The following is an 18,659-nucleotide window of genomic DNA, read 5'->3' as shown; positions in this document are numbered from 1 at the left end:
TATTTGTTCATAGTTTTTTTTTAAACTATAGTCCGGCCCTCTAACGGTCTGAGGGACAGTGAACTGGCCCCCTGTTTAAAAGTTTGAGGACCCCTGCCCTAGAGTGTGTGAAGCTGTAACTTCCTGGTGAAGCAAGCTTATTGTCTTATTCAGCTCCCAGCCCATTAGATTTAACAATGTCCAATTTCCTTTGCTCTCTTCCTTTATTAATATCTAGCTGCCTATGCTAACAGTTCTGCCTACTATCCATCTTAGAAGGGAAATATTAATTGTGACAAGTCTTGGTTGATAAACTGTCCTTGGACAATAAAAATAATCATTCGATGCTTTGTGTAACTTTTCCTATCCCTGGTCACTGAGTCTTCCTACTCCGTTAAAAAAACAAATTAATCAAATAGAAAAATTGGTTTCTGTTTTCAGGGAGTTTCCAACTTACTGTAGAATAAAGGGAATGATGGTAACCCCAGCAAAACAACTAAGGGAAATTTGCTTGTTACCTTCAAAGCAAAAGGTACATTTCTCCAAAGCAAGTCACTAAAGATTCCGATTGCTTTGTTGAAGAGTAAATTTGCTCCCATGAACATGATAGCTTACCCATGTTCTCCCTTCACCCAGGCAGGCTGGGTGCGTGCTTGCATTTCATATGAACCAGCCTGGATATGAAGAGCTGTTGCACAGACGATTGGGGAAATTCCCAAACAACAAAATGAAGATGTATGCTTTTGAAATTCCTCATATCACTGCTTTCATTAAATTGATGTTTGTAAGGGGAATGTATTTTTAAAGGGAATTTTAATAGTGCCTCAGCTGATTCCAAATGTGTTCTTCCATTTTACTCGGCTTTCACAGTGGGATCATATTTGGTTTCACTTCCTGGTTTGTTCTCACAAGCCTGTTGCTGGGAAATATGTAAGTAAAATATTTATGAGAGAAGAGTATTATTTTATAATGGGTGAGAGAATTTGGTTTGGTTTAGATACAGTAATTTTTATAGAAATAAGATTATGATGCCTAAATTTATAATCAGTTGCTTAAAGAAAACTCTTTAAAACAAAAAACACCAAAACTCTTTGGCACTGAACTTAATTTACCTTGTGGTGAAGTCATCTACAGAACTGTTTAGGAAGGCACCAGTGATGAAACAGATGAACTGTTGGCCCATATTTAGAGTAATTGTAACTTGATTCTAAACAAAGGTTTGATTGCCTGGTGCGTGACAGTGCCTAATGATTTCTCCAGAGGAAGGGCCCCGTATATTCTTAAGATGATGACTTGCTAATGGTGTCACATTGCCACTAGAGTATCTGGCACCCTTTTGTGTATGTGTTTTAAAGACTTCTTGTGTGATATGGCAGTGCATGGAATATTTGGCTATTAATTCTAAAAGTCATATTTTTACCTCAAAGCATCTAATTTTACCAGTCTTCAGGTACCATCCTGGTAAAACCAAACCAAACCAACCAAACAAAAACATCTAATGAAATCCATTTCTCTTTCAAAAACATCAATTAAGACTTTCTGGGAAAAACCTGCTCCCTCAAAATCTGTTTCGTCCAGCTGCATTATTTTACTGGCTAGTCTAATAGTTTAACATTTTAAGGATAACTGTTTTTCTACTTGAGAATTTCTACTTTAATTGTGAATTTTATTTGTTTTATTTTACAAGGTGATCTGATATATACCCTAATGTAGAATTAGGCTTCCTGCTATTATTCTCTAACTCCCTCCCTGACGCTTTCAAAGTAACTTCCCTAATATACAATAATATACCCTTAAATATATTTTTCTCCATGGTACCCCTGCTCAGGTGCCATCAGTGATTCCCTATTGCTTATAAGATCAAATCTAAATTCTTTTCTGCTCTCATTAGAATATTCGTCTATTAATTCCAAAAGTGATATTTTTACTCCAAAACAATCATTTCTCAGATGCCTATTATATGCTAAGGTATGGGTTATGTATTGAAAAGTTCATAGCCTAACATTCCAAACTTTCTTTAATATTTTACCCTAATTGACTTCCTAATCTTATCTTCATTATTTCTGTATCAGAAATACCACTCCAAATATATGTCTCATCACTAACTTCTTAAATTCATCTTGGCTTCCTCCTACTTCTTTGTTTCTCCATTCCTCTACATTAAAATATTATGTGCCTTATTAACGCCTTATTCCTTCACCTCCCACCTATATGAATTCTATACATCTTTCTTGGCCCAACTCGTAAATCCTATGCTGTAACTGTTACACCTTTGGCATATATTGCCTTAAGACACAACTGTGTAATCCACTTGTTTGATCTTTCTTATATTCGTGCTTTAAACCACCAAAGCATATGCTCCTTTTGAGGGTCCTGTCTGAGTTTGATACCTTTCCATCCCCTATATAGCTGTGGTTGGCAAACGACGGCTCGCGAGCCACATGCGGCTCTTTGGCCCCTTGAGTGTGGCTCTTCCAAAAAATATGAGCCGCAGTTTGCCGACCACTGCCCTGTGGCATCTTGGGCGATGTTTTGCATTGAGCAGAAGCTAGGCCGTGATTGTTGAATACACCTAGTGTCAGAGTGGATGCAAGATAAGACATTCCTCTTACACTTTCTCTTGGGAATTACATCTCGGGCCATGACACACATTGGTGGTACCTGGAGTCCTCCTCATTTCTAACTCTGTTTAACTAACATGACTAAGTTGTTGCCTTCCTTGGATAGATAAAAGTTTCCACAGTAAAAACAGATGGTGTTGTCAGATATAAATAGAAAAGTACTATTTCTTGTGATGGGTAAGGAAAAAATAGATACAGGGGGAAAAAACAAACCACCATTAGCTGTCTTGGCGCAATCTTTCTGCCTTTCAAGTTGAGTTGCTGAGAAATAACTGTAGATTTATTTGCTGTGCACAAAGGAGAAACTTAAGTTTGGCTAGAGATCATGCATGTCGTGTCGCTGAATTTGTCGCTAAGCCAGACCAAGCCCCACCCTGATTTAGAAGTCATGTGTTAAGCCTCCAGAGGGGAATGTGGCTTCTGTCTCTTGGGAAGCCATTAAAACTCTAAAATTCCCAGAAAGAACATGGTTTCTCTCTTTTGCTAACACCAAGTGAAGCTGCAGGATCCTGCTGACTTCTGAAGCCCAATGTGCAGAAATCCTACCTGTCACCTTCTCTAAAATGTGGGCATTCTCCCTGATTCTTATCAGTTATCTGTGGGTTCTTTTAGAAGCCTGACTATACTCTATCACTTTATTATGCCCTGAGCTGCCTCTAGGTATTTTTAATGCTGAGCTAAATCCCCCTTCTCTGCTGATAGGGCTCAGATAGAGTCTTTCCTTGCTAAAGGATTCAGGGACCTTTGCATGTCATGTAGAATTTGGTGCATTGAAGACAAGATGATGTAGCTATACTGGAAGGTGTTGTGGTGCTTGCTCCATACAAGGGGGTCTAATTTTTATTCTTTTGTCTGTTCATTTAAATTTATTGTTGGCAGTATTACAGGTGTCCTTCTTTGCTCCCTAATATGTTTTTAAATTAAGTTTATTGGGGTGACATTGGTTTAATAAGATTATATAGGAGAAAGTCTAGGGAGAACCAAGATGGCGGCATAGGTTAACGCCGGAGTTTGCTGCCTCGAACAACCATTTCAAAAGTGAAACTAAAAGACAGACACCATATATTTGACCCCCTTTACCCTTTAGTACTGCCCACCCCCTTCCCTCTAGTAACCACGATATAGTTGTCTGTGTCTGAGTTTTTATTTGTTTCTCTTGTTTATTCATTTGTTGTTTTCAGTTTTATGTCGCCCATATAAGTGAAATCATATGGTTTTAACTTTTTCTGACTTATTTCACTTAGTATGATGTTCTCAAGGTCCATTCATGTTGTTGCAAATGGCAGTATTTCCTCTCTTCTTGTGGCTGAGTAGTATTCCATTGCATATATGGACCACATATTCTTTCTTCAGTCATCTATCAAAAGATAGATGTTTCCATGTCTTGACCACCGTGAGTAATGCTGCAGTGAACATGGGGATACATATATCTTTACAATTAAGATACCCAGAAGAGGGGTTGCTGGGTCATATGGTAGCTCTATTTTTAATTTTTTGAGGATCCTTTATACTGTTTTCCATAGTGGCTGTTCCAGTTTACCTTCCCACCAGTAGTGAATGAGGATTCCTTTTTCTTGACAAACTCTCCAACACTTGTTTTTTAAATATTTAATAGCAGCTCTGCCTGCTAAGCCCTGGATATACAGTGGTGTGTATGATACATGTAGAATAGACCTCATAGGGCTTATAGTTTAGTGGGAGAGAAATAAACCTTTAACCAAACAGTCATATGAAGGTGTGTGATAAGAGCTATGAAAATAAGGGATGAGGAACTAAAAAATAATGTTGTGAAGGGCCTGGTTGGAGTGGTCAGGGAAGACATCTCTTAGAAAGTAACTTCTATGAGTCATTGACTTAGGATGGAAATGGCTTAAATGGCTGCCCTGTTTTGGCCTTGAAGGTGAGCTTGATCTTTTAAGTCAGGAATGGGGAAACTCTTTTTCTGCTAAGGGCCATTTGGATACTTATGACATCATTCGCGGGCCATACAAAATTATCAACTTAAAAATTAGCCTGTTATTGACACACCATTATAAAAAAAAATTAGCCTGCTATATCTGGTCCAACATTTGATTAACTCACCCTTAATGCCTTGGCAGGACCAGGCCAAATGATTTCTCGGGCCTTATATGGCCCAAGGGGCGGACGTTCCCCACCCCTCTTCTAAGTGGACTGCTTGACACTGTTTCAGATTGAACTACTTCACATATGAATTAGCCCTTGTGTGAGACTGTTCTTATGCAGTGACATGCTATGAGTGGTACAATAAGAAATATATACTTGGCCTTTACTCCTGGCATAGAGCTCCTAAAACCCTTGGAATGTGCTGATAGGAGCATCTTTTGCTACTCATACAGAGCCTCCTTCAACCATACCTGAGTTTATGCTAATCAGGTGACTCTTGGTGGGCCTCTAGATAGCTGCAGAATGGCGGCTGGTCTCCAGAGGAACCAATCAAGTGATTAGAGGATTAGAACTTTCAGTCTACCCCTGACCTCTGAAAAGGGGAGAGGGGCTGGAGATTTTCAATAACCAATGGCCAGCAATTTAATCTATCATGCCTATGTAATTAAACTTCCATAAATACCCCTAAATAACAGGGTTGGGGAGCTTCTAGGTTGGTGAACAGATTGAGGTGTGGGAAGAGTGTAGTATTTGGAGAGAGCCTGGAAGCTCTGCCCCTGCCCCTTCCCAAAATATGTTGCCCTATGCATGCATCTCTTCCATTTGGCCTTTCCTGAGTTGTATGTATGCTTTACAATGCAACAGTAATGCTAGGTAGGGTGTTGTCCTGAGTTCTGTGAGCTGTGCTATATTCTAGTGAATTATTGAACTTAAGGAGGGTGTTGTGGGAATCTCTGAATTCGTCATCAAGTCATACAGAAGGGTAGGTAGTCGGAGTACAGGGACTTGTGACTGGTGTCTGAAGTGGGGACAGTCTTGTGGGACTGAACCCTTAAACCTGTGGAGTCGGACATTAACTCATGTCAGAATAGGGTCACACTATACGATACCCCGTTCATGGGAGAGAAAATCATGTCAGAAAAAAGACATTTCACTGTGTTATCCTAATTGTAAACCAGACTTTGTTCTGCTCCAGCAGAGGAGCAAATGGAAACCAATGAGTTCAGCCAGCAGCCATTAACCAAGTTGCAAATATGCAGCGCTGACTTAACACCAAGGTGAAAGTGGATCTTTTACTTGAAATAATAGATGACATACCAACCTGTTCTTTCAAAACTAACTTTCTCTTATAGCATTCTTGCCCAATGCTTCACTCACCACCCATTCTTTTCAGTGAAAAATAGGATCCTGAAGAGATCGCAGTGTTGGCTGACTGGAATGTTTTAAAAGATCTTCTGTGGGTTCGGCAGGTAAACAAAACAGGCTTCGCTTTGTTGGCACTGTGAGCCAAAGGTTTCAGGTGTTTTTGTTTGCTTCTTTCTTTCTTTTTAAATACCCAGCTGATGGAATGTAAATGGTCCATTATCACTCCATTATTGCCAGGTTGATTTGGAGAATAATTTTTTTCTTACCCTGTAGTTCTGTGTCTGGGCCAGGGAGCTCTTTGCAAAGTTTCTTTTGACTCTGCAGTAAGATTTAAATGTTAGGCGGTGTCGGTGACCTTGTAACACTTGTGTTTTGTTTCCTTGGAACCGAAGTGGGGGTGCGTAGAGCTCACTTCATGGGTTATTTTGTTTCAATTTAAGATAATGTTCCAAGGCCCTCCTCTTTTCAAATTATTTTACCAGCAAAAGACTTGGCTTTCTTTGTGAGTTCCCCTTTACATTTATGTGGCACTTTAATGATTCCAGAGTACTTCTACAGTAATTATTTTACCACTAATTATCAACTCTTGGGGCCAGGATGACTGTCCATACTGTAAAGCGGAGGGCAGGAAGGCCTGGATTGGGCGAGTGATTTGCCCAAGCCCATGCAGATGGTGGTGGAGGCAGGCCTGGGACTCCTGCAGGGCACATTTCCCACACTGCCACCATGGAAAACCAGTCTCTACCTCTCACTCGTACATGGGGGTAGGGAGTGATAGTGGAGAAACTGAGGCTTCACTCAGTCAACAAGGAGGCCCCTAGGTTCAGGGGGAACAAACGACATATAAATAAAGTAAAACTGGGCCGTTTGTGCTTACCTAAAGCAGCACAGAACATTGCCAGGGTAACGCGTTAACAGGAGGAGCAGTCACTGTATTCCCAGAATAGACTGCTGCTGACCAGGAAGTAGAAGAAAGCTTCTGTAAAAAGGCCAGTATCTGGGGACATAGACACCGGTAACATGTAGATAGAAACAGAGCAAGAGGCTTAAAACTATCAGAATCCATGGCATAGGCAGTGAGTGCTGAGGTTAGAGGTAGCCATACAAACGTGGCAGGTTCAGTGTGTGCCCCCCATGAGTCACGTTGAAACAGAGCAAGAGGCTTAAAACTATCAGAATCATAGGCAGTGAGTGCTGAGGTTAGAGATAGCCATACAAACTTGGGAGGTTCAGTGTGTGCCCCCCATGAGTCACGTGGTGAAGCATCCTTTCTTTCTGTTGCAGCTATCCTCAAGTGAGTGATGGTCACAGTGATCATAGCATATGTTATTCAGTCTGCCCAGCCCTTTGGGGTCAAACTAGCATTCCTGGGCAGGAAATAGCAAGATCCAATAAAACAAGAGAAGCTGGATAGCACTCAGGTTCCATTGCCAGGCCTCTCCCACCCCTCCATGGGACATTATTTTGTCTTTATAATAACAAAGAGCAAATGGGGAGGTGATACGTTTTACAAAGAGCTCTCTGGCTGCCATCTGGAAACAGGACTAAGAACGGCAAGAGAGGAGGGTATTTCACTTGGCCTCAAAGCTGGGCCAGGCTCCACCCAAGGCAGTGGTCTCAGGGATGCAGCAGAAGCAGCTAGTAACTAAAGAAAAAGAACAGACCTGACCCATTTGAGGGATTAGAGGAAAGAAGGCTTTTTGGTTGGCTGCCTGAGCTCTTGATACTGCTGTCACTCTTCCGCATCATTGAGCTCTCAGTCCTGATGGTGCAGGTTTAGTGTGGATGTGAGCGGGAATGGCGGATTCAATTTGGGACATGCCACATTTGAGCTGCCTCCACACACCTCAGTAGATAGCCGGGAAGATGTTGGGGAGATGATTCAGAATCTTAGGCTGAGGGAGTTGGGCTCACCATATAGTTTGGGAATCATCTACACAGAGCTGGTGGGTGATCTTTAACCATGGAGGATGTCACCCCAGAAGAGCATATGCATCTACTGGCCAAGAACTGAATGTGGTGAACCCCATTTCTCAGTGGGTGGGTTTGTATTAGGATCCTTCCATGGTTCCCAGTTACCTTTATTTTTTTTTTAAGTATGCTTTTATTGATTTCAGAGAGAGAAAGGGAGAGGGAGAGAGAGATAGAAACAGTGATGAGAGGGAATCATTGATCAGCTGCCTCCTGCACACCCCCTACATGTGCCCTGACCGGAAATTGAACTGTGACCTCCTGGTTCAGGGGTCAACACTCAACCACTGGGCACACTGGCAAGGCCCAGTTACCTTTTTACCTTCAGTTAAAATCAGTGCTTTCATTAATTATATGCTTGACCTGGCGACCTTCTTTTCTTGCTATGACCCACTTTTACTTTCTTTTTAGCAAGACCAACTTCTTAGTTGCCAACTGAAGACTATTCAGTGCTCTTTCTAAGAAAACCAACACCATTCTTCTTGGAGTTAATGCTTTTCTTGGGGCTGTCACTTCTTTCCTCTAAAGCCCTGTGCAATTCTCACCACCTCAGAGCAGTCTTTTCAGATTAGGTGTTCCCTCACTCCAGCTGCAATCAATCAACTCATAGACTAGTGGAATGCAGGAAGCGGAGGATCTATCCATCATCTGGCTCTCTAATATTACAAGTGTGGAAAGTCAGGTCAAGTGAGGTGAAATGACTTGTCCAACTTTATACTGTCCATTAGATGTAGTGTAGAGAGTAGAAAACCTTGTGGGGGGTGACCAACTTAATAGATTGACCTCTTAATAAGAAAGATTAATAAGAGGATCAAATATTTGCCAAGTCCTTCTAAATTTATTTGTGATTTTTGTTAACAGGTGGGTGCTTCCATGGTTATTTTTTTTGGGGGGGAGGGGGGAGAGATCTCGTGTGTTTACCTAGATAGTCACTAGAAGATTTTAAAATGTGTTAACTTCATATATGGCTATTTCTTCTAGTGTGAAAAAAAAATCTATGCCCTTTTGGGAAAAATTAGTAGGATCATATCCCTCCCATCCAAATCCTTTTAATTCTAGGTAACAAAATTGGTAATTAAATATTTAGTTTTTTTATAATAACCTACAAATTATAAACAAAGCAAATTTGACACAGGAAAATTATATTTTGGTGTGTTGGCATGTTTTTAGTACACTGGGGCTTGCTATATATTTAATTTATGTAATTTATTATGTTCGTTTTAAAGCAGTTAGAACAGTTTTCCTGTTTTACATGATTATAGATATTTTTGGTGGTATAATATATGTAACAGAAAATTTATCATTTTAATCATAAAAGTGCAATTCTGTGGCATCACATAATTCTCATTATGCAGCTATGATAATAGTTTCATAAATAGATTTACATATTTAAACATACAGGTTTATAGACTTAAAACATGGCCTTTGCTTGGGTGGCATTGGCTCTATCTGCCTTGTCTGCAGCATGGATCTTGATTGGGGAGATAGGCATTGCATCAAAAACTGGAGGTTACTTGCACAGGTTAATTTTTTAAAAGCGGTGCATCTGTGTATATTATTTTGGCTTCATAATACTTTGTCTTCTCTATGGGCTATATATTAAATAATTGAGGTAATTTACATTTATAGTTAATGACACTGGATTAGTAACTGGAGTCGTGACATATTGCAAAATTTGGCATGGAAATTACTAATTTAGATAGAAAACCAAACCCCATAACAGCCAATCTAGTTTCTCTTAAGAGGATAATACATTAAAGCCCACCTTTAAGAATTAATTTTAGGTATAGCTACTACTCTGTTAATAACTTACCATTTTGAGCACTTATTTTGTACCTGCTGCTGTGCTACACATTTGATTTATAGTTACCTCATTTAATTCTTGAAACAACTTCATTAATATCTGTTTTACAGATGAGAAAATTGATACTTATTGATACTAATCTAGGGTCAAGTATATGGTAAATGACCAAGTCAGAATTTGATCTCAACTGTTCTGCTACAGTTCCTTCCAGGTCTCTCAAATATTCATAATAATTTGATGATAAGAACTAGGCCTAACAAAGTAACATATTGAAAGTAACAGCAAATTGAGGTCATGTGGTACTCCTTTATTAAGTCATTCAGAAAGAAGGTCATATTTCGGTGATGTGGTATTAATTTTTTTGAACCACATTTTAATAGGAAAGCAGGTAAAACATTAAGTACATATTAAATGAAAGTACAGATATTCCTTCTGTCTTTAAATTGGTGGGTAATTGTTTCTCTGTAAGAGGTTGTTCGGGCAGGATGCACCCTCACTCTGGCTATCTATCATGTTGATCTTAATTATGTAATAGAGGCAGGAAGGATGGAGGGAGCACTTGTTGATTCTGTTCCACTAAATAGAATACTGAGTAATGAGCTAGGAAAACTATATAAATCTGAGTTTTTTTAGATTGTGTCTTGTAGTTTCTCTAAAAGATAGATTGCAGATTTTTTAAAAAGAGGGATGTCATATTCTATATAAAACTCCATTTTACATAGCTCCTTGGAGAGGCAGTTGTAGCAGATGGCTCTTAGAGCTGGTGTGAATTGTGGGTTTGTTTTGTGAGCTTGAGCAAATTCCAGTCCTTCAGCTTTCTCACTTTCAGAGTTGAGATCATAATACCTGCCTCACTAAGTACACAGTAAATCGTAGCCTTCCCCATTCCACCTCCTGCCACCTTTTTCTGTTCAACAAGTAATTATTGAGAATCCCTTGTGTGTTAGGCCCTGTCCTGTACACGGAGCTCTTCTAAGAGCTCAAAATGAGAGGCAGGGAGGCATCTAACCAGCTCTTCGTGTTGCAGTTTAATGGAAGTGTCGTAGAACTATCTACACTCCCTAAATGCTGAAGGAGCATGAGGTATGGAGCAATTACATGTCTTGAGGGTCAGTGGACAACAGTGTCCATTTAAAACATATTTTGTGTTTAATGGTCATTTACTACTTGGCGAACATTAAACCTTTGTATTTTGTGCTCAGAAATGAGCTCAATATAAACATTAGGCTGATTTGCAGTGCATGGCAATTTGATTTTTGTCATTGGGTTAAGAATATGTTACACCAGATGTAGCAATCTTTACAGTGATCACTGTGAGAAGTTACTGGTTTTATAAGACTGAAACCATCCAAGGACCTGCAGTGCTGTCAGTTTGATCATAGATCCCAGGGTTTGGGAATTACACACATATAGAGCACCTGCCATGTGGCAGGCTCTAGGGTAACAAGAAATGTCCTTGCCGCCCTAAAACCCTCGGTCTCGGGGGAAGGTGAACAGGGCAGGATGCATACCATCCGTGCTTGGGTGGTAACTTGATAATTCCATTGGTTCCAGCATTATTCCTGTTGCAGTATACTGTTAACTTGTATAAAAGAAGAACTGTGAAGTTATTGGGCAAGATTTTAAGGTCACTCAGGAATGCTGTGGCATTTAACCAGTGACCCATCTTTGATTCAAAAAGACTGGCCATCATTCTAAAGCAGCCAGTCATGCTGAGTTTGACAGCACTTCTCCATTCCGATTTGTTAGATGTCACTTGTGGTGGGGAAGTTGTCAGCTACGAATTTTCTTCCTTCCTTCCTATAGGGCAGCGGTTCTCAACTTGTGGGTCGCCAACCTGTGGGTCGCGACCCCTTTGGGGGTCGAATGACCCTTTCACAGGGGTCGCCTAAGACCGTCCGAAAACATATATAATTACATATTGTTTTTGTGGAAAGGGTAGTTCGACCCCCAAAGGGGTCGCGACTCACAGGTTGAGAACCGCTGCTGTAGGGTGAAGGTGTGACATCTGCTTCTGCCCCAGGGTGATGGCAGATGGCAATGCCTGAGGCTCTGTCCCCTCCACTGGGTGTGCCCCCTTCCAGACCCATCGTGCGAGTGCACCAGTGTTCTGGGTTCCTAATGGGGTTTGATCCTGATCTGATGTTATTTGTTCACTCAGTAATTATTTACTAATTTTTTAATGGTGGGGACAGGACAGGACTAGACATAGGGTCGCTCTAGGTGAGCAAGTAACGTGTTACTTGGGCAGGCTGATGATTTGATGTCACTTCAGACTGGTATTCTTTAAATCCTGGTTCATGACATTGTTAAGAGGAGAAGGCAAGCTCTCTATGACAGGGAAGTTACTTTTGGAAAAATGAAGAATACAGGTGTAGCCAAAGAGGCCCTCTGGTTCCCCCTCTGCCCGTTCCCAGGATCTCAATGGACCAGAAGTAAAATAGCAGATTCCTTATCTTTCCTTCCAACCACATTCTGAACAATTCCTGAGAGAGTTTCTGGTAGATACTATTTTTGTTCAATCTAATTCAGTTTCCAGAGTTGTTTTCAACACCCCTTCGATGAATCGGTGCATGGAAGCCACTGTGATACCCAGGCCCTCAATCTAGCACTGGGAAGAGACACCGGGGTAGATCCCAGGGGTCCTGCCCCAGTCCCCAAGGAATGTGAGGCAATTGCTTGCGGAACAGTGTGAAAGAACTATTAGTAAAGTGTTCTAGGGACAGAGATGGAAGAGCAGTGGCGTCAGCCTGTGGAGGTCAGGGTGGCTCAGGGAAGTGATTCATGGACGGGACAGATGGTAAAGTGAAATGTTCTTTTCAAATTGATGAAATGGGATACTTTAATTTCACATCCCTGAAAGCCTTAACCTTTCGGAATTGCACAAAGCAAAGTGACTAGGATATTGCAGTGATTCTTGCCGTATTTGATGACCTGCAAAACGACATCAAGTGACTATGAGAAGATTCTTGACTTCTTGCTAAATCTTTAATTGTAGAATTTTACTTTTCACTAAAAGACAAACTCACCCAAATGGAAAGCCCTTCTCAGATTCCAAAGTTTTACAGTAGTTCTTCGATTTACTACAAGAGAGTTTGTTTTGTCAATCTCCATTCTTTCTACTGACAAGCAAGAAATAAGAGCATTCAGGCTTCTCACTTTTCACAGTAAAAACCTTGGGGCCTTTGTTTTCTATCAGAAGGCTGGTTGTACCCTAACCGGTTTGGCTCAGTGGATAGAGCATTGGCCTGCGGACTGAAAGGTCCCGGGTTCGACTCTGGTCAAGGGCATGTACCTGGGTTGCGGGCACATCCCCAATAGGAGGTGTGCAGGAGGCAGCTGATTGATGTTTCTCTCCCATCGATGTTTCTAACTCTCTATCCCTCTCCCTTCCTCTCTGTAAAAAATCAATAAAATATATATATATATATAAAAGAAGGCTGGTTGCCCCTATTGTTCCTTAAGCCATAGTCACTGGGGAGTAGTCCCTTATCAATCTCTTTTGGGGAACCTTCTGAACAGAAGCCCTTACTTGAGAAAGGGAAGTCTCAGTGTTTTGCTTGTCTTCCAGATTCAGAGATGACTTTCGGGAATTGACTTTTAAAGTGAAAATATATGTCCTGTGCCCTGCTGCTGGGGAAAGAAAATGTTTTTGAGGGAGGAGAGAGTGCTAGTTTTGTAACATTCATTAGCATAGCAAACTGGAGAAGCCACAGATGCTGTCTCTGGGCAGCTGGGCCTGCAGAATTACTGTGAGTCCCAGGCTTGTTTTTATCCTGCCTCACATGGACTATTTATTCTGTTCTGAGAAGCATTGCCATTTAGTATTTTTGCATGCTCATCCTTCCAACTTGTACTTTTGTTTGCTGCTGGGGAGGAAGAAAGCCGATAACTTCTGCTATGGTTTCTAAAATTAGAGTGATTTGGCTTTAGCCTGAATAAAGAAACTGAAGTATATTTTATTTGTTTTTGTTGTTGTTGTGTGGGGTGTGTGTGTGTGTGTGTGTGTGTGTGTGTGTGTGTTTACCTAACAGCAATGGTTGCACTCTCAGATGACAGATTGTCATTCTGAGAAAGCTTTTTTTAAGTTCTACATTTATATCTCTCGGCAATATATTCCTCTGGTTTAAGTAAATAAGTAGAAAAAAGAATGAAACTCATTAATAAAACATTGGTAAGTGTTCAACCCCACTTAATCAAAGAAATGCAAAATAAAGCAATAATAAGATCATTTTTTCATGGAATTAGTGAAGTGTCTTTTATTTGTTGTTGTTGGGATTGGTTTGTTTTTTGCCTTTTTTAAATGGTGATTCTAACATCTGGTGAAAGTTCTAGTGATATATTGTTTATAGGAAAGAAAATTAGCAGAACCTTCTTGGAAAATAATTTGATGTTACGTATCAGAGGCCTTAAAATATTCATGCTCTTTATCTCACTTTCAAAGTCTATGCAAAAGAAATCATACGACCAGAGCACAGAAATGTTTACAACATTATTAGTAATAAAAAGAAAAGATCTAATATTCTGTAGCGAAATGGTTTTGTAAACTATGACATACCCATGTATGAATTATGTTTGGAGAAACTATCATCGAGAAAGCCTATGATAAATGGTGAGGCAAAGGAGATCTGTGTTTTGCCATTGAATTTTACAATGGCACAATTGTGTAAAATTACCAGTCCAGCAAAAATAAAACAAAAAAACCTGGAATGAGAAAACAATCTCAAATATTAAATCTTTCTTTCTTCCCCCATGTTTTCCTTTTTTTCTGTAAGAAGCATAAATATTTTCAATTGGTGTTTCTATCTTTTATTTATGAAATGAGTGGTGCCTTAGATATAATGCTTATCTCATTTTTCACTAAAAATTTAATGTTCATATTCTACACTTTATAGGTTGCCATGGTGATGAGATTAAATCTATAATTTCTGATAGTGACTTGTTTCTTTCCCTGGGTATTAGTTAACACCTTTTATGAGAGGTCAGAAGGTGATCTCTTTAGCAACATTCACTTTCTTGTTTATTTTTTTGTTAATCCTCACCCGAAGACATCTTTTCCATTGATTTTTAGAGAGAGAAAGAAAGAGAGAGAGAAACATCAAAGTGAGGGAGACACATCGATTGGTTGCCTCTGCACATGCCCTGACCACGGCCAAAGATTGAGCCTGCAATCGAGGTACAGAATCAAACATTTGACCCTTCAGTCTGTGGGCCGAATCGGCTAGGGCAACACTCAATTTTTTAAAAAGTTACTTTTTTGTATGTTGAAAGTTTTAGTACCATATAAATTGACAAATTGTGTTGGAGTCCTGTGGTGCGTAAAATATAACAATATGTTTATGATTTCTCTTTAGGAATTTTTCAAATAGAAACTAATTGCAAAGTTTCCGGTTGACCAGCATTCATAGGGTAAGATTAATATTCTGAATTGTGAACACATGGTAAAGATAATTACTATTACATTGGTAGCTTGGGGCGGACAAATAATGAATACCTAGTATGTAAAAAAATATAACTATTTTTATAGATGGCATGAGTAAAATCCTGATGTTTTTAAACCAGTTAAACAGAAAATTAAATCTGTATACAGTTTGGTAAAATGTTATCTTACTGTGCTTTGTCAATTTTGTATATAGGAAAGTGTGTGTGTGTGTGTGTGTGTGTGTGTGTGTGTGTGTGAGAGAGAGAGAGAGAGAGAGAGAGAGAGAGAAGAGATTTTTCATTTTTAACATTAAAAATCTAAAGAATATAATGTCTCCAACAGACTTAGACTGCATGACTCCATGTCTGTACTTTTCAGACTTTTGTTTAAGGTGGTGTTTTTAACGCATAGAATTGGTTTGCCAGGTTTTCCTAAGTAATAGATGGCCATGCTTTCTGAGAGTAGGCAAGTCAGAAATAAATAAGTCCTGTGTTCTGTTGCTTCCTGCAAATGTGATTCTTCTTTTATAGTTGTAGGAGATTAATCTTAGATTAGCTCTGTGGCAGAGCTTTTGACTTTGATTTATGCACTGTATGAAATAGCATGACTTTCTAGTGTGAGTACAACATATGTCTTAAAAGTGTGTCACCCTGCCCTGATCAATTTGGCTCAGTGGATAGAGCGTCAGCCTGTGGACTGAAGGGTCCTGGGTTTGATTCCGGTCAAGGGCATGTACCTTGGTTGCGGGCACATCCTCAGTGGGGGGTGTGCAGGAGGCAGCTGATCAGTGTTTCTCATCGATGTTTTTAACTCTCTATCCCTCTCCCTTCCTCTCTGTAAAAAATCAATAAAAGATATATTTTTTAAAAAGTGTGTCACTCTGAGCATAGAGTCGAGGGGGAGCAGTGGTGAGCACATTGGGTCTGTTCCCTGGTTTTCTGAACACCCTTCTTTTTATAGATGAAGATGCAGATCCGTTGACTTCTTGAGTAGAGCCACATTTCCCTGCTGATTCATTGATTTGACTAAATTTTTAAAAGCTCATATCATCAACTTTTCCTGCACGTATGGCTCTTTGGTGGCTTTTCCATCACTCCTGAACTGTGCATTATCCAAACTCTTTACCTTGGCTGCAGGCCCTCTGCCACTCATCTTCTTTCCACAGGCTCCTGACATGCCAGCCGCGGGGCCCCTTTCTGATCCTCACACACCCTGAGCTTCTTACTCCTTCATGGAATGACCCTCCTCAGCATCATCACGTCTGGCTCCATTTAGATCTGTGATCTGTGCTTTCATGGCAGTCCCTCCAAAGAGGCCTTCCCTGACCCTCCAACCTAACGTAGCTTTAGCGTCTTCATAGTGTTTCTGACTTTATTGTGTTCTCTACTTGGTTATTGTCTCTCTTTCCTTACTACCCAGTAAGGTCCTCAGAGCAGTGTCTTGTCTATCTGACATACCTGTATTTCCCTGACCACTTAGAACTCCCCCTGGCACATAGTGGGCATTGTAAATATTTGTTACATGAACAGATTAATGTTCTGACCCCTCTCTGACAAGTGCTGTTGTTCAGTTATGTTTCACCCATTCTCTTGGGTTGTTTGGTTTGGATGGAACCAAATGTAGGACTGTTTGGGTTTAGTCTTCATCGCACCCATTTTGGCACAGAAGTGACGCTATAAGATGGGGTGCTTTCAGCTATGCATGTTTTCCCTCCACAATCCTAGATAATAAAAGGGTAATATGCAAATCAACTGAATGGCGAAACAACTGGTCACTCTGAAGTGCACTGACCACCGGGGGCAGACGCTCAATGCAGGATTTGCCCCCAGCCTACATGCCCCGATCGCCAATTGGGGCCTGTAGGCCAATCTCTTGGTCCCTGCCCCCGGGAGGCAGGCTCCGATCACCTGATGGTGCTCAGGAAACTGAGGGTGGGTGGCGGCGGACAGGGGTGGCACCAGGCCAAGGCCCCCAACCTGCCAGTCTCCCCCCACACAGAGGGCAACCAGTGGCGGGGCCGGCAAACCGGCCGGAACAGCCAACCTCTTGGTATCTCCCCCGGCCGGCAGGCTCTTATCGCCCAATGGTGGAGGGGGACCCGGGGGTGAGTGGTGGGGAAGGGGGGGTGGGCTGGCAACCGGGGAAGAAGGCCCTGATTGCAGGCCAGGCCTAGGGACCATACCCGTGCATGAATTTCATGCGCTGGGCTTCTAGTAGGAATATAAATCCTGTGAAAGCAGAACAAGGCCTCGTATCTCCTTGGTATCCCAAGTTCTAGCCTCCATAATTGAGTGCATGTAAATGTTAACTTTAGAGAAAGGTTTAAGATAAGTCACTCATATTTTTAAGAATTTCAAGAATACACTGGTTTGTCTGCTACAAAGTTAAAAAAGAAGATCTCATTTTGAATTAAAGTTGAAAAATTACAACATAGAATTGTTCTGGACTATATTTGCAGCTTCATGTTCCAAAACCCTATTTTATTTTTATTAGAAAGGCCTATTACTAATTAGGCTACATGTCCAGAATCAGTACTGCTAACCATCCAATTCTTTTCAAATTAAGAAACTTGGCCCTAAGCTCATGTTTTACCCTTTGACCCTAGAGAAGCCACTTGAACATCTCTGAACTTTCATTTCCTTATTTGTAAAGACTTGGACTTTACAAATCTCTCTGGTTTCTTCCTAGAGTATATAGTCCATATGATTCTGCTTTTGTGAAGATAGGTCACCTATGGAAGAATAAGGAGAAGCAAATGGAATGATGATCTCTGCTTTCAGCCAGTCATTTGAAAGGAGAGCATGTATGATCCACAAGAAACTGCAGAGGCACTGAGTTTGGCTCTAATTTATGGTTTTCTTACTGTGAGGTGGAGATGGGTGTCAGGGAGACATTTTTGTAAACAATGAAGGTGGTGAAGGGCTTGAAGATACACATTCTAAGAATTATGCAGCCAGTGGTGGCGTATGCTCAACAAATAATATTATAATCATGTGGCTGCAACTTCTTTAAATATGTTCTAGTTAATTTGATAGTTCACTAAAAACATCCAAGAACTAAGAGGGTTTTTCCTCTGAGATAATCACCATCTAAATTAAATACATGTTGGGACGGGAGGGCAGTCTGGCTTTGACATCTGTCACCCCGATGATCGCCAGGATTGATTCAGCTGATCTGGCTGGCTAGGCAGGTGTCCCCTTCCTTCCTCACTGGTCCACATTCATCCCTCCCAAAGTAGATGGCCTTCCTCCCAGAGGAGAGGACTGATCTTCAGTCAAGGGTATATGAGTAGCTGCTAGAACCTCCAAAGAAGCTGTCAAGGTCCATTTTTAGGAGAACATAGCGTAGTCAAGACTCCAGACATATAAGTGAGGCACTGCACGCAGAAGTCAGTCGGCCTTTAAATTTTTTAAATTAATTAATACATGATTTGGAGAGAACCAAGATGGCGGCATAGGTTAACGCCGGAGTTTGCTGCCGCGAACAACCACTTCAAAAGAGACACTAAAAGACGGAACGGACATCACCCAGACCCACAGGAACGCTGGCTGAGTGGAAGTCCTACAACTAGGAGGAAAGAGTAACGCATACG

At 40.8% G+C, this 18,659-nt stretch overlaps 1 protein-coding gene across 6 annotated transcripts in view; it reads left to right on the top strand.

Annotated features, from left to right (window-relative positions):
* LRRC8B (leucine-rich repeat containing 8 family member B) overlaps positions 1 to 18,659 on the top strand; it is a 73,841-nt gene that overhangs the window by 24,359 nt on the left and 30,823 nt on the right. For 2 of the 6 annotated variants that reach the window (XM_015569722.1, XM_006772595.2), the window contains exon 3: positions 15,000 to 15,054. The exons of 1 other annotated variant lie outside the window; for it this stretch is intronic. The gene's annotated coding sequence lies outside the window, so the exon portion shown is untranslated. Of the gene's footprint in view, positions 1 to 890; positions 910 to 5,723; positions 5,783 to 5,898; positions 5,975 to 14,999; positions 15,055 to 18,659 lie in introns of those variants that run through there. 3 more of the 6 variants (XM_015569719.1, XM_006772596.2, XM_015569720.1) reach the window with 3 other exon arrangements.

The sequence above is a fragment of the Myotis davidii genome, unplaced genomic scaffold (assembly GCF_000327345.1).
Source record: "Myotis davidii unplaced genomic scaffold, ASM32734v1 scaffold1146, whole genome shotgun sequence".
NCBI classification, from domain to species: Eukaryota; Metazoa; Chordata; class Mammalia; order Chiroptera; family Vespertilionidae; genus Myotis; species Myotis davidii.
The sequence above is the reverse complement of the archived record's forward strand: the minus strand, read 5'-3'. Positions and strand labels throughout refer to the sequence as shown.